Raw genomic sequence first — 12,033 nt, 5'->3', positions numbered from 1 at the left:
TATTGCTTTTGGCTTGCATTCAGCTTTTTTCAGTGAAACTCGAATGCTCTGCTTTTTCACACCGAATTGTCAGCAGGAGTACAGTTTATGAAATCTTTGCACACAGCGCTCCATCAGGAATACTTTATCAAGATTAGAAGAAATTGTGGGATTCTCTGCATGCGTTCACAACGCATACCTCAAACAACAGCACCATTCAATGGGAAATTGATTCTGCTTCTTGCTGTTGTTCCTGTGGTTGCGGTAGTTATAAAGTTGAACGCTCTTCCACCTTCTGCCATAGTATTCACAGGGTCGGCTTCATCAATTGGCTCACAAAGGTCAACTGTGATTCGGCTCCGGAAAAAATCAGCAGCAGTGTCGTTATTTTGTCAGTGGGTATGGCTGTCTTTTAAAACACAAGAAAAACACGAGTTTGTGGATTTCTCCAAATAGCAACAGCAAGTTTTAAACCTGCGATAAACATTCTTCCAGTTGAATAGTTTTCCTTCAAGGAAAAGGCAGCACAACAGGGAGAGTCAATATTTAAAGACTTCAGCATCTGTATTGGATTGCTTGTATGCAGACATCGCTCAGAATCCCTAATATTATTCTCCCGAATTCAGTTGTGCAGTGCTTTAGTGGTTTCAGAGTTTCTTTTATCGACACTGCTGTAGTAGAGAAGTGACATAATCACAAACGCAACCATTTGTGCTGGCTGTTTCACTATTAAGCTTTGTTAACTATCACATGATTTTAACTAATTTAACGTCATCTTCAGGAAGGCAAGAGAGCACTGCACACTGAGCTGAAAGCTGTGTGAGCTCCTAACTGGGTGTCCTGTGCTGTTACATGCGCTCTCATATAGCTTGCCACCTTTAAAGGTGCAATATAAAATAAAGTTATTTATTATAATTATTATATAAACTCAACCCCTGCCAATGATTCGGTGTGAAGAAGCAGAACATTCAAGTTTCACAGACAGAAGCAGCACGCAAGCACAACCAACATTAAAATGGAGGGCATTAAAACTGAGTTTCTTGAGAGACTGTGAAAAAGCAATTCATTCCCTTTCATATGAAGTCAGCTGAAAACAATAAAACTACATACAATACAAACAAGAGCACATATAAAATATCAATAACATCGGCAGGGGCACATGCTATAACACAATTACACTTTATGAAAATAATTACACAAGGTAAATAAAGATAAGGTCCGCACAGCTTGTTCTTACATTTCGAAAGAGTCCATAAATACCCCTTTACGTCTATTTTGAACTGTTCAAACGTAGGACTCTTCCCAGACCATTTCACTTTATCTCACATTCCTAAACGAGAATGCATCTCCTGTTTTAGAACTATTTTGGGCAGTATGGCTTATGCAACGCACCCACAGTATTCTAACCATGGACTGCAGATCTGTGCTGTAGTTCAGCTGAATTTGAGGGATCCAGCAAACGTACTGGGTTTGACTGGGATTCTGAAATTTCTCTTGCAAAGGTATTCGGGTTTGTTTGAACCTTTGATAAAAAAGTGATCTGATCTGAAACTACCCAGCTTCCAATCTCTGAGGTAGTTGTCACTAAACTCGGTCGTGATGTGGCACACATGTGCCATGTGCCTTTACTTTTGTAAAAAACTGGTATGGGGAAAAGTTTCTTAATATTTATTTTGATTAGCATGCAAGAAAATGTGATCATTACCTATGGAATTTCCCGCCAGCGTGGAGCTTGAATTCACAATCTTGAGATTGAGTGTTCAAGAGTCACAGAAGAGGTCGGCCTGGTCTTCAGTTTGCCAACCATAAGCTCCGGCAGTGCTCCTCTGTAAAGCAGATTGTTCGGATCGGTTATGTGGGACGGCACTTCGATATTAAGATCGTTTGCAGCACACGCATGGTTTCCCCCCTTCACGCAAAAAACATAGACGAAGGAAGCTCTCTTGTCTTGGGCTGCTGACTCCCGGATTTAAAGCGCTCTGGGTGCCAGCTAAGTCTCTAACAAGCACACTATAAAGACAGGAATTACACTTTGCTCACGTCACGCATGGAATGGCGAGGCTACTTGTTCCAATATTATCTAGTGTCACCTCATATGGTGCCGATTCCTGGTTTTCATTTAAGAAAGAGCACTGCAAACACCGTAAACAGTGCAAAACGTGTGATGAAAGAAGTCTTTTCCCCCCTTTTGTCTAAAGCAGAACACAGCGGAGTCATGCCGAGGGTTGTGAGATCAAGATTTCAGTGGAGCACTGTCGTCTACGTCTTTAGCTACATGAGTTGGACATCCTCTTGTACACGGAAAGCAGATTGAGATCCTCTGACATGAAAAGTGCCAGATAAAAGCCATTTCTCATCCTTTCTCTTAGTGGTGGAGCTATCGCATGTAAATGAGGCAACTTGCAAGGCGAGCAGGCTCGGTGCACACCGAACGCAGATGTCTCAGAGCAGTTGAGACGTGTCCAAGTGGCTGTCAAAGGACAGCACTTTGCTGGCGCCGTGGCTTAGTTGGCTAAAGCGCCTATCTAGCAAACAGGAGATCCTGGGTCCGATTCCCAGCGGTGCCTTTCCTCCTGTCTTACTGTACAGAATGTATCCTTACGGGCAAAACCCATGCCTTTTAATCCAGGTGAATGCAAGTGTTCGTTTCCTTTCTGGAACAACCTGTATTGAAAGAAATCTATACAGCTTGCGAAAGATGAAACACAAATCTTGCTTATCAGTGAAGAAGAGGTGCTCCCAGCAGGCCAGCTAATACCAGCAAAGTTTTTTTTTCACCCTGACCCAGAGAATGGAGAAAAGTGAGGCGCCTGTGGCTCTGCAGTGTAATCAGTTTGCGTGTTCGGCGGTTCCCAGTGGGCAAAAGACGTATAATATACGTCTATTAAACGCATACCTTAGACGTCTAAATGTGGTCTACAATTCGTCTAGAATGAAATTCTAATATATGTCTAAAGTTATACGTCAATTATACGTCTATGTTTAGACGTTCATTATACATAGATGGTTGGAGTTCTATTATAAGGATAAATTTAGAGGACTATTATACATATATGGTTGGAGTTCCGGATAACTTTAGAGGTATATTATACGGATAACTTTAGAGGACTATTATACGTATATGGTTAGAGGTCTATTATACGTATAACTTTAGACGTCTATTATATGTATATGGTTAGAGGTCTATTATACGGATAACTTTAGACGTCTATTATACGTATATGGTTAGAGGTCTATTATACGGATAACATTAGAGCTCTATTATACGTATATGGGTAGAGGTCTATTATACATCAAAGATAGATTTTATAGGTGTAGAAACAAGTAAACCAAGCCAATGATTAGGTTTAGAAATGTATTCTGAAAATACACATTCACACCTGAAACATACGTATTTCAAATTATACATTGTATACAATCAATCAACAATCAACATATGGGCAATAATCATAAAAAACACAACTAGTCTTAAACTTCAGCTACAAATTCTGGTAACATGGCAATATACAGTATAGTAATGACAAACACAAAACTAATTACATTAACACACTAACTCAAAACCACATTTTGATTCAAATATACATTTTAGAATGTACAACTTCTATATTTCCAAGAAAAAAAAATATTACAATGGAAGTTAAGACGATTTTTGTCCACTATTTGCAAACCCTGTCTAATTGTCCTAACAGTTAGAACCAAAAACCTATTATTTTCAGAGTCCAGATCTCCTGGCCCCCTGCCTTGCATATGCATTCTTCAAGTAACACATTGCGTGCTCCTTTATTTCTTTTTCTGTTGATGTAGGGTGGGACTTCAGCACCGCAGCTAGAAGAAAATTATATAATATTACTTCCCAAATAAATGATGATTAATATCTTCTTTAGTATAATCTAAAAAATGAACGGTTTACTAAGCTCAAAGCTGAAATAAATGTATAAAATTTGGCTTGCATCATAGCAGTTGAGCAATAAAGTCTGTCCTAATTAAAGAGTACCCAAAGTTTGAAAGGACAACATAGAATAAGAATAAGAGAAACGGCAAAACGATTTTGTGTCATCTTCCCCATTCACACTATTTTATGTGCCATTTTTTTGCTTATTCACGTACTATTTTAATCAAAATAATATTAAGAAAGATCTGTATGTATTCAGATAGTATTATTATTGTTCATACTTACTCGTCAAAAGAGGATTGCTGAGATATTTGCGGATATACTTCTACGTTTGAAAAACGTGTCCAAAATGGTGACCAACGAATACTAACAATGCATTGTGGTATATAACCGGAAAATATGCTGGGTTCGATATTTTCTCAACGTATGCGTTTATTAATGTTGTCGATATTATGGTTGAAATTTAACATTGATAATACATGGCGGCTATGTGCCCCCTGCTATGAGCTGATGTGCAATTTTAACGCATGCAGTTAGTAAGGATCGGTCACTGTTGTATGGTATTATATATAATGACATTATGGAATAGGATGGGGACAGGCCTGGCAACACGGGGGGAGGGGGGAATGTCGCCCGTTCAGTTTTGGGCAAAAAGATTTACCTAACTTAATTTGCGCCCTAAAAAAATAGTTGTACTTTGTCAATGGTCAGACAACACTAAATGACACGAACAGTCACTCAGTCTGTTTGATGGACAGGAGGGCTATCCGTCCAGGAACTGCACATATCAGTGTCGTTATTGAGTGTCAACATTACGATCCTGTTTGCTCAGGTGGACCGATTCCTTGCAGTAGTTTATCATTATACTTAAAATCGTTATATAACTAGGACTAGTTATAGCAGTCTGTGCTTTCTGTTGGTTTTACAACATTTTTTTCTTAACGATTCAGAACGTCCATGTAGCTGCAAAAATGAACGCTGGTACTTTTCGCTCCAGGCAATACAAACCGTGAGAGTGACGAAAAATGTGAAACTGAACTTCATCGCAAATACCAGATTGCTAGTCGTTATCTTCTATCATGAAGCACTAATCAATGGCATAGCTGTGAGATTTCATTTGGGTTGCTGCAACGTACAGCTCAGTTTCAACCGAAATATCACTCCCCCCTCAGAATTTCAGACGCCCCCCTACAGATTTTTCCCCCACTGATGGGGGACGGGGTGTCCAGGAAATGGTGTATACGGCTCTCTGCACAGTGCACGAAGTAAATTATTTTGGCAGTAATTAATTTATTATATTTACTATATTTATTATACACGTGTAAATTAATTACTGCCAAAATAATTTACTTCGTGCACTGTGCAGAGTGCCGTATACTCCTAGTTGCGGCACACACGATACATACAGTAAAAAGCCTCAGGCACTGTGTTAGATTTGTATTCGACGTTATATATGCGTTTATTCATGTCGTCGATTTTACGGTTGCAATTCGACGTTGATTATACGTCGAGGCGACGTATATATACGTATAGACGTAATTTCGCCGTAAATATACGTATATTCGACGAATCAATGCCCACTGGGAATGTATCTTTGGTTGTTCTGAGATCCTTGATAGTTTCCTCAAATCCTTCAAATGAACATCCATATCAAAGCAATTATGTTTATATTTATTACAATTAAGGTACATATACAAAATATCAATGCACATTTGTATAATGCTCATTTAATGATTGTCAAGGATTGTCAAGTTCTCCAACAAATCTGTGTTCTAATTTTAAAATATTTTTGCTAAGGATACAACGGGTGTATAAATGAATTCTCCTGACAGCCAGTTGAAGATAAAATTCCACGCGTGAAAATGGTTCTCTTGAACATTGACTTAGGTACTTAATTGTTTACATGTAGTTCCACACGAGTAAAATGCACATTTCCTGCAAAGATCAAGAGGGTTTACAAAGAAATCCCATCAAGTTTAAGAAGAGATTATGGTTATAGCAGAACAATCTGAAGCACATCCCTGAGTGGGTTTGAACCACCAGCCCTTTGTTTAACAACTGCACAGAAACACACTCACGTTGCTTTTTGCCATTCGCACGTTTGTAGTTAAAATAAAATACTGACATTTTCCTGCCAGCCAGCAGTATTTCTCCTGCACTGACCATGAATAACCAATAACTTTATTTCATCTTTTGCAGGCTGTAATCTACAGAAAAGGAAGTGAATACTTGTATTAAGTTAAATCAAGCCGACGGAAATGTACTGCCGTTGTTTTTCTCCACTTTTCGTTTAAAGGAGAAAAATCACTGTCATTTTCCTGCGGTATTTCTTCTGTCCTGATAAGCAAGACTTGTATTTTATCTTTCATAAGTTGTTTGAATTTCTTGAAGTTCAGAAACAACTTGTTCCAGAAGGGAAATTAACACTTGCTTCAAAGTAAATCAAGACATATGTCTCTCTCGCTGCGTGTGCTCTTATCTGTCCATCTCTCTCTCCTCTTCTCTCTGGCAGTCTGTGCAGAGTTTCTGAAGGGGATGTAAGACCACTTGGCAAAGAAGAAAAATTCTGAGGCAGAATAAAAAAAAACATTATTCTCTTCTCAGTCAGATTCACAGCTTAGACACACTCAGACAGAAGCTCAACTCCGTTCTGCTCCCTATCCTCACAATCCAGAACCAGAAGATATTCAGACAATCAGTGCTGCTACATGAACAATATCAGACAGAACAGCCTGGACTCAAGTCACATCTCCCCCTTTTCTCCTTTCTCCCAGCCCTCTTAGAGACATAAAAGAGCTCGTGGTTCTCCTCTCTGTGAACTGGGCTCAGGGGTCACTGATCTGGCAGCTGTGGGCTCTGTTCCAGGGCAGAAGCAAGAGGCTTCTATTAACCCTTTCCAGGACTTCCAGCCCTTCAGTATTACTTTCTTTACTGTACTGTAAATGATATCTCCCGCCAGCCCTTCAAAGATACGTTTCCATGGGTGAATATGGTTGTCTGGGGAGTTGCGGTGTTGATCACTATTTGACTTCCCCGAGTGTTCAAGTGTTGTTCTTGGACACGGGCAAAAGACTCGCATTTTCGGTAAATATAAAGAGGGTTAAGGTTTCGGCTTTAGCGGAGGCAGTGTTTACATTGACAATAATAAGAAGAACGTCCCTGGGTGGGCTTGAACCACCAACCTTTCAGTTAACAGCTGAACGCGCTCACCGATTGCACCACAGAGACTGACAGGAAGGCTCTACTCCATTCGCACCTTTCCGGTCAAAAAATAAACATAGCTTGCATTTTCTTGCCAGTCTGCAATATTCCTTCTGCTCTGATAGCCAAGAATTAAATTTCATTTTTCACAAGCTGCATTAATTTCTTGAAAAACAAGTTGTTGCAGAAAGGAAATGCATTCATGCATTAAACTAAATCAAGCCCTGTGCGGTTGTCCAAGATGGTAGTTTCTGCACAAAAAGACAGGAAGAAATTCACAGCTGGGATGTGGAGCCAGGATCTCCAGTTAACGAGACAGGTACTTAAACCGACTCAGCCACGGTGCCGGCAGAATTCTCCTCTTTTACAGCAGCTTGGACACACCGCTCTGAGCCATTTGCGTTCAGTAAGCCCTGAGTCTGCCGGCTGAGCAAGCTGCCTCCTTTACATGGAACAGGAGCCCTGACCGTAAGAGAAATGGCTTTTATTGGGCACTTTTCATGTCCAATGCGCTTGACATCTCCCAAGGGCGACAGAGTTCATTTATGACACTTTTCCTTTCTTTCTTCTTTCTGTACTCTTTGAAGAAACTAAATGAGAAATCATCTAAGGGAAAATGTATTTTTTCATGGAGAAAACATGCACCAGGAAATGTTGTTTAGAAGAAGTGAGTTAACATGAAAAGTTACCTAATTTACCGGAGCAAATGCTCACCTAGCAAGATAAGCTTTACTACTAGAGAGAAGTAGAGTGAAAGACATGATCATTTCACGCCGTTGTGGAACAAAACACTTTTTTTTGGGAATTCTAAATCAATTAGAAATTCAGAGCGACACATAAAGGCTTTGTCTGCTTAAAAGTACTGATTTTTTAAAACTGATAAAAATGTAGAAAACACGGTTCTCACTTAGAAATTTAAGATGGGGGTGGGGTATTACTAGTAGCGGCGCTGAACTCACCATGGTACAATTCATTTACGTGACGGGCTAGTGGTTTAATGGATAACGCGGCTGATTTCGGTTTATAAGATTGTCGATTCGACTTCTACAGGGGTTGTGTGATTTAAATCAGGCTCCTCAGAAATAGATGTCCGTTATGTAAATGAACCGCACCTGAAAGCAAACGTTGGGTCTGGGTTCCTTTCTTTCCTGCATGAAATAGCAAATCGTTACAAAAAAAACCACCAACTAATGTCCAATAGTCCAATAGTTAGTAATTTAAGTAAACATGAATATACTGTAAGGTCTTGGTACATGGGAGTGGATTTCAACCACAATTAAAAAAGGGCAAATTATAATTACAGGCTTCAGACACTTTTTCATACAAAAGTGACCAAACACTCCCTAACTTTCAAAAGCAACCACATCAGCTGACCTCGACATGATTTGAACACGCAACCTTTTGATCAGGAGTCAGATACGCTACCATTGCACCACGAGGTCACTCATGGTGAGTGTTTTTAATTCACCCAAAGAGAAAAATCAGCGTCCCTGAAAAAGATTGTTTTCATTCTCTCCTGTGAGGAGCGCCGCTCTTCCAACGAGGGTCTCTTCTTCCCAGACCACAGATTATTCTTCCAGCCCGGCTCTCTCACGGAGAGCAGACACACCATCTCCACTAATGTGTTTACTACATCTATAGATCTGACCCCCTACAGCCTCGATATTCCTGGACAGGATATTTACCACCAGCCCCGTGAACGTCTCATCTTGACCTCTCCCAGGAGGAGCACAATTAACACAGAATCCTCTCTCCATTTAGCAAATAACACAAAACACTGTTTACCTGTCAAGACAGAAAACCAGGCTGCTCCAGGTGAGGCTTAAACTCACAACTTTGGCATGACTCCACTGAATATGTCATTTTACATGGCCTGAACCAAGAAAGAGATTGGAAGTCAAGAAGTTATGGTGTTGTTTTAATACTTGCCTACTCTTTTAATTTTTCGGTCAAATCTTTTATTTGGGAGTACTTTCAATGGATGTTAATCCTTGTCCCGATGCACGATTCTGGGCCATGGTGTGTCTTGAATAATGTTCTTATAGGCTTCAGTTTGGAAAAGTGCGCTCTTCAGAAGCTACCGAAACCGCTAATGGTTACATAACACTTAATGCAAAAGCAACGTTCGGGTTTGAAAAAGAATATTACTTGCTATAAATACAAACACTGTTACAGGAAGCGTGTTAGGGCTATTTTAGCTTAGATCATCAATTCATCTTAAATTCTTGTCCATCTATAGCAACAGCGTCATTGCTACTAAGCGCTAAAGGCAGGTCCTGGCAATACAATCTTCTTTAGAAAACATTTTTAAAACTATTTCCACTACCATACGTGAAGTAAAAGATTCCGATTGCATGCAACTAATAAATTATCTTTGCCAGGGACGTTGTAGCTAGATACAAATTACAATCAAACATTTGTCAGCTTTAACATTTTCTTTTGGATCCACAGGACGATCAGCATGAGCCATCAAAGAGCCTGTAGCGGCAAGAAGTTTAAAAGCACACAAGTGATCTGTCTTTGGTCAAAGGAATTGCTGGAGCAGTAGGACGCAGAGCAATATCTAGCAGCTGTAGACGATGTTCGGGGAAGAGAGATTCTGTTTTCAGCACAGGGAGTGAGAATGAGCTCAGTCCGGCTCCCAGCAGAATCCATTCTGGTTTGGTTACTGTCAGACTGTGCGTCTGAGGCTCTTTGGATCACAATGTGAAAAAAAAAGAACAAAAAACATTTGCTCACATCTTGTGATTTCCATGAGAGGAAGAGAAGATATCACTTTAAAAAAAATCAGAACTGAAGATTTGGATCCGGGACCTCATACTTGTCAAATGATTAAAATAATAATTATGAAAATATCAGGTTGTGTTTCTGCAACATATCGTGCACAGTATGCCATTTTTTTCTAAAAATACAGTAGATTGTACTTAATAAAAATGTACAATTCACCGCTGGTATAAACAGATGTGTGCTGTGTTTGCCTTTGTTTAAAAAAGTAGTTCACAATACGATGGAAAACACAGAAAGCACAAACTTAATAATATAACGATACAAAATCAATACCAAATCATAAAGCCAATTAAGTACCTATCCTTTGAAAACAGTGACATTTGTATCTACTTTTGAATTACAAATCAGACAGAGTAGTCCCTTAATTCAAAGATCAGATCTTGGCCAAAACAAGACAATCAGATTTTGGCTGAAATCGTAACAAGAGCCTCTGCTTCATCGTTTATTGAGCTTTTGATCAACGTCTGAGTGAAAAAGATTCGCTATTTTAACTCTTTGATTAAAGTTCACAAAAAGCACCTTCCTTCCAGCCGGAGTCAAAACAGCGACTTAAGGATTCCCTACTGTTCCCACTACAGTTTTCCGCTCTACCAACTGAGCTGTCAAACGGATCTAAAGAACTCCACTCTGGCACATACTACCCAAAGTAGTGAAATATTCCGGGTGATTAAATTCCAGTTCGACATCAAGTTTCCAACTTGTTTCCTTAGTCTTGGTTACCTTGAATTTAAGCCACAAACCAGGATTCTACTTTATAAACTTCCGGGGATGTTACAAAATGTTTGATAGGGCATCAATCATTAGAGGCGGAAATTCACTCCTTTTTTTTTTCTTGAGGCATCATATTAAACATTTCATTTGGATCGAGAAGAGGATCACCATGAGAAACAGAACAAACTGTTTGATTCTGGCTTTACTGGGAGCTGTATCACAGCTAATGCATTTAAAGCCTTCAGTATGCGATAGTGAGAGTTCAGTTATACCAGGGAGTGGGAGTGAAGAGAACTGAACTGAAATTTAGTAAATTCATATTTAAATAGAGTGTTCTGTCACTTAAAACTTACTGCAACACTACCAGGAGTGGGGATTGAACCCACATGGACATTTGTCCATTGGATCTTAAGTCCAATGCCTTAACCACTCAGCCATCATGATCTACAGCTAGATGCTGATCAGTTGTTTAACATTTAAATATGATTCAACAATTAAAAAAAATTAAACCGGCGCCCTGTCACAGAAACGTACCCCGGTCACCCGCGCAACAAGCAGGGGTACTCAGCACTATACTAACGAGGAGCACTTGTCCGTGAGCTGAGCGTGAGCTCTGTTTACGGTCAGCAGTCATTTCCTCTTTTCCAAAGACATTTTCGCCTGCTCTCAGTAATTAATGTCGGTTTGAAGTCTGTTCCTGTTGTCTCCACTCTTGACAAAGAGCAGCCTTACGTAGGAGACTCCCTCTCTCAAGAAGTTTGCCATCACCCAGCAAGAAAGAAGAGCCAACCGGGGTAAACAGCTTGAAGTTCGAAAAAGATGTTGGCACGCCTGTAGCGTTTACACGAAACCTCTTAAAGTTGCGAGAATACTTCCTTTGTGTATAAAATACATTGTGAATGCTTTCTCAGCCTTTACTTTTTCGTTTTTATGACATTTTTTTACCAAGCATGTATATTCTTTTGTCCATATCTCCGCAATGGAAGCACAGAACGCCTTCAAACCAAATGCATTTTAAAGACCACGCCTTGTGGATATTTCCACAGCCTTTACATCAAACTATCAGTGAGCTAATTATCTTTTTTTAAACCTCCAGTTTTTCATCGATGCGTAATTACGCACGAACTGGAACCTGGGGGACCGCTGTGTGCACACGTTCACAACGCGAGAAATACTGTTCAATATGGCTTCGTGTGAAAAACCCATATATGACCATAGGAAGCAGAACAGTGCAGTCTCCAATTACCCAGACTGTAAGCATGGGAATAAAGCTTTGTTTGATTTCTAAAACCCTTCCTTTATGTCCTGTTTTCATTCAACTAAGGGTCAACTATATTCACAATACTACTGACAGCAGCAAGATTAAAATATTCTTTACTCAGCGGCTAATTAAAAACAGCTCCCATGATGTTCATACCGACTTTTTACACAGAACACTAACACAGCTTTGTGTTCAGAATCTC

The 12,033-nt window shown here is 39.7% G+C and overlaps 4 non-coding genes across 4 annotated transcripts; 1 reads left to right on the top strand and 3 right to left on the bottom strand.

Annotated features, from left to right (window-relative positions):
• Positions 1–2,472: 2,472 nt before the first annotated feature.
• Positions 2,473–2,546, top strand: trnaa-agc (transfer RNA alanine (anticodon AGC)). The gene has a single exon. It is a non-coding gene; the product is annotated as a tRNA-Ala (tRNA).
• A 4,479-nt stretch (positions 2,547–7,025) lies between these two features.
• Positions 7,026–7,099, bottom strand: trnan-guu (transfer RNA asparagine (anticodon GUU)). Its single transcript has one exon. It is a non-coding gene; the product is annotated as a tRNA-Asn (tRNA).
• A 1,343-nt stretch (positions 7,100–8,442) lies between these two features.
• trnar-ccu (transfer RNA arginine (anticodon CCU)) lies at positions 8,443–8,514 on the bottom strand. Its single transcript has one exon. It is a non-coding gene; the product is annotated as a tRNA-Arg (tRNA).
• A 2,417-nt stretch (positions 8,515–10,931) lies between these two features.
• trnal-uaa (transfer RNA leucine (anticodon UAA)) lies at positions 10,932–11,014 on the bottom strand. Its single transcript has one exon. It is a non-coding gene; the product is annotated as a tRNA-Leu (tRNA).
• Positions 11,015–12,033: the final 1,019 nt, after the last annotated feature.

Source organism: Lepisosteus platostomus, chromosome 5 (genome assembly GCF_059453375.1).
Source record: "Lepisosteus platostomus isolate fLepPlt1 chromosome 5, fLepPlt1.hap1, whole genome shotgun sequence".
Classification (NCBI taxonomy): Eukaryota; Metazoa; Chordata; class Actinopteri; order Semionotiformes; family Lepisosteidae; genus Lepisosteus; species Lepisosteus platostomus.
Note: the sequence above shows the minus strand (reverse complement) of the source record. Positions and strands in the feature narration are given on the sequence as shown.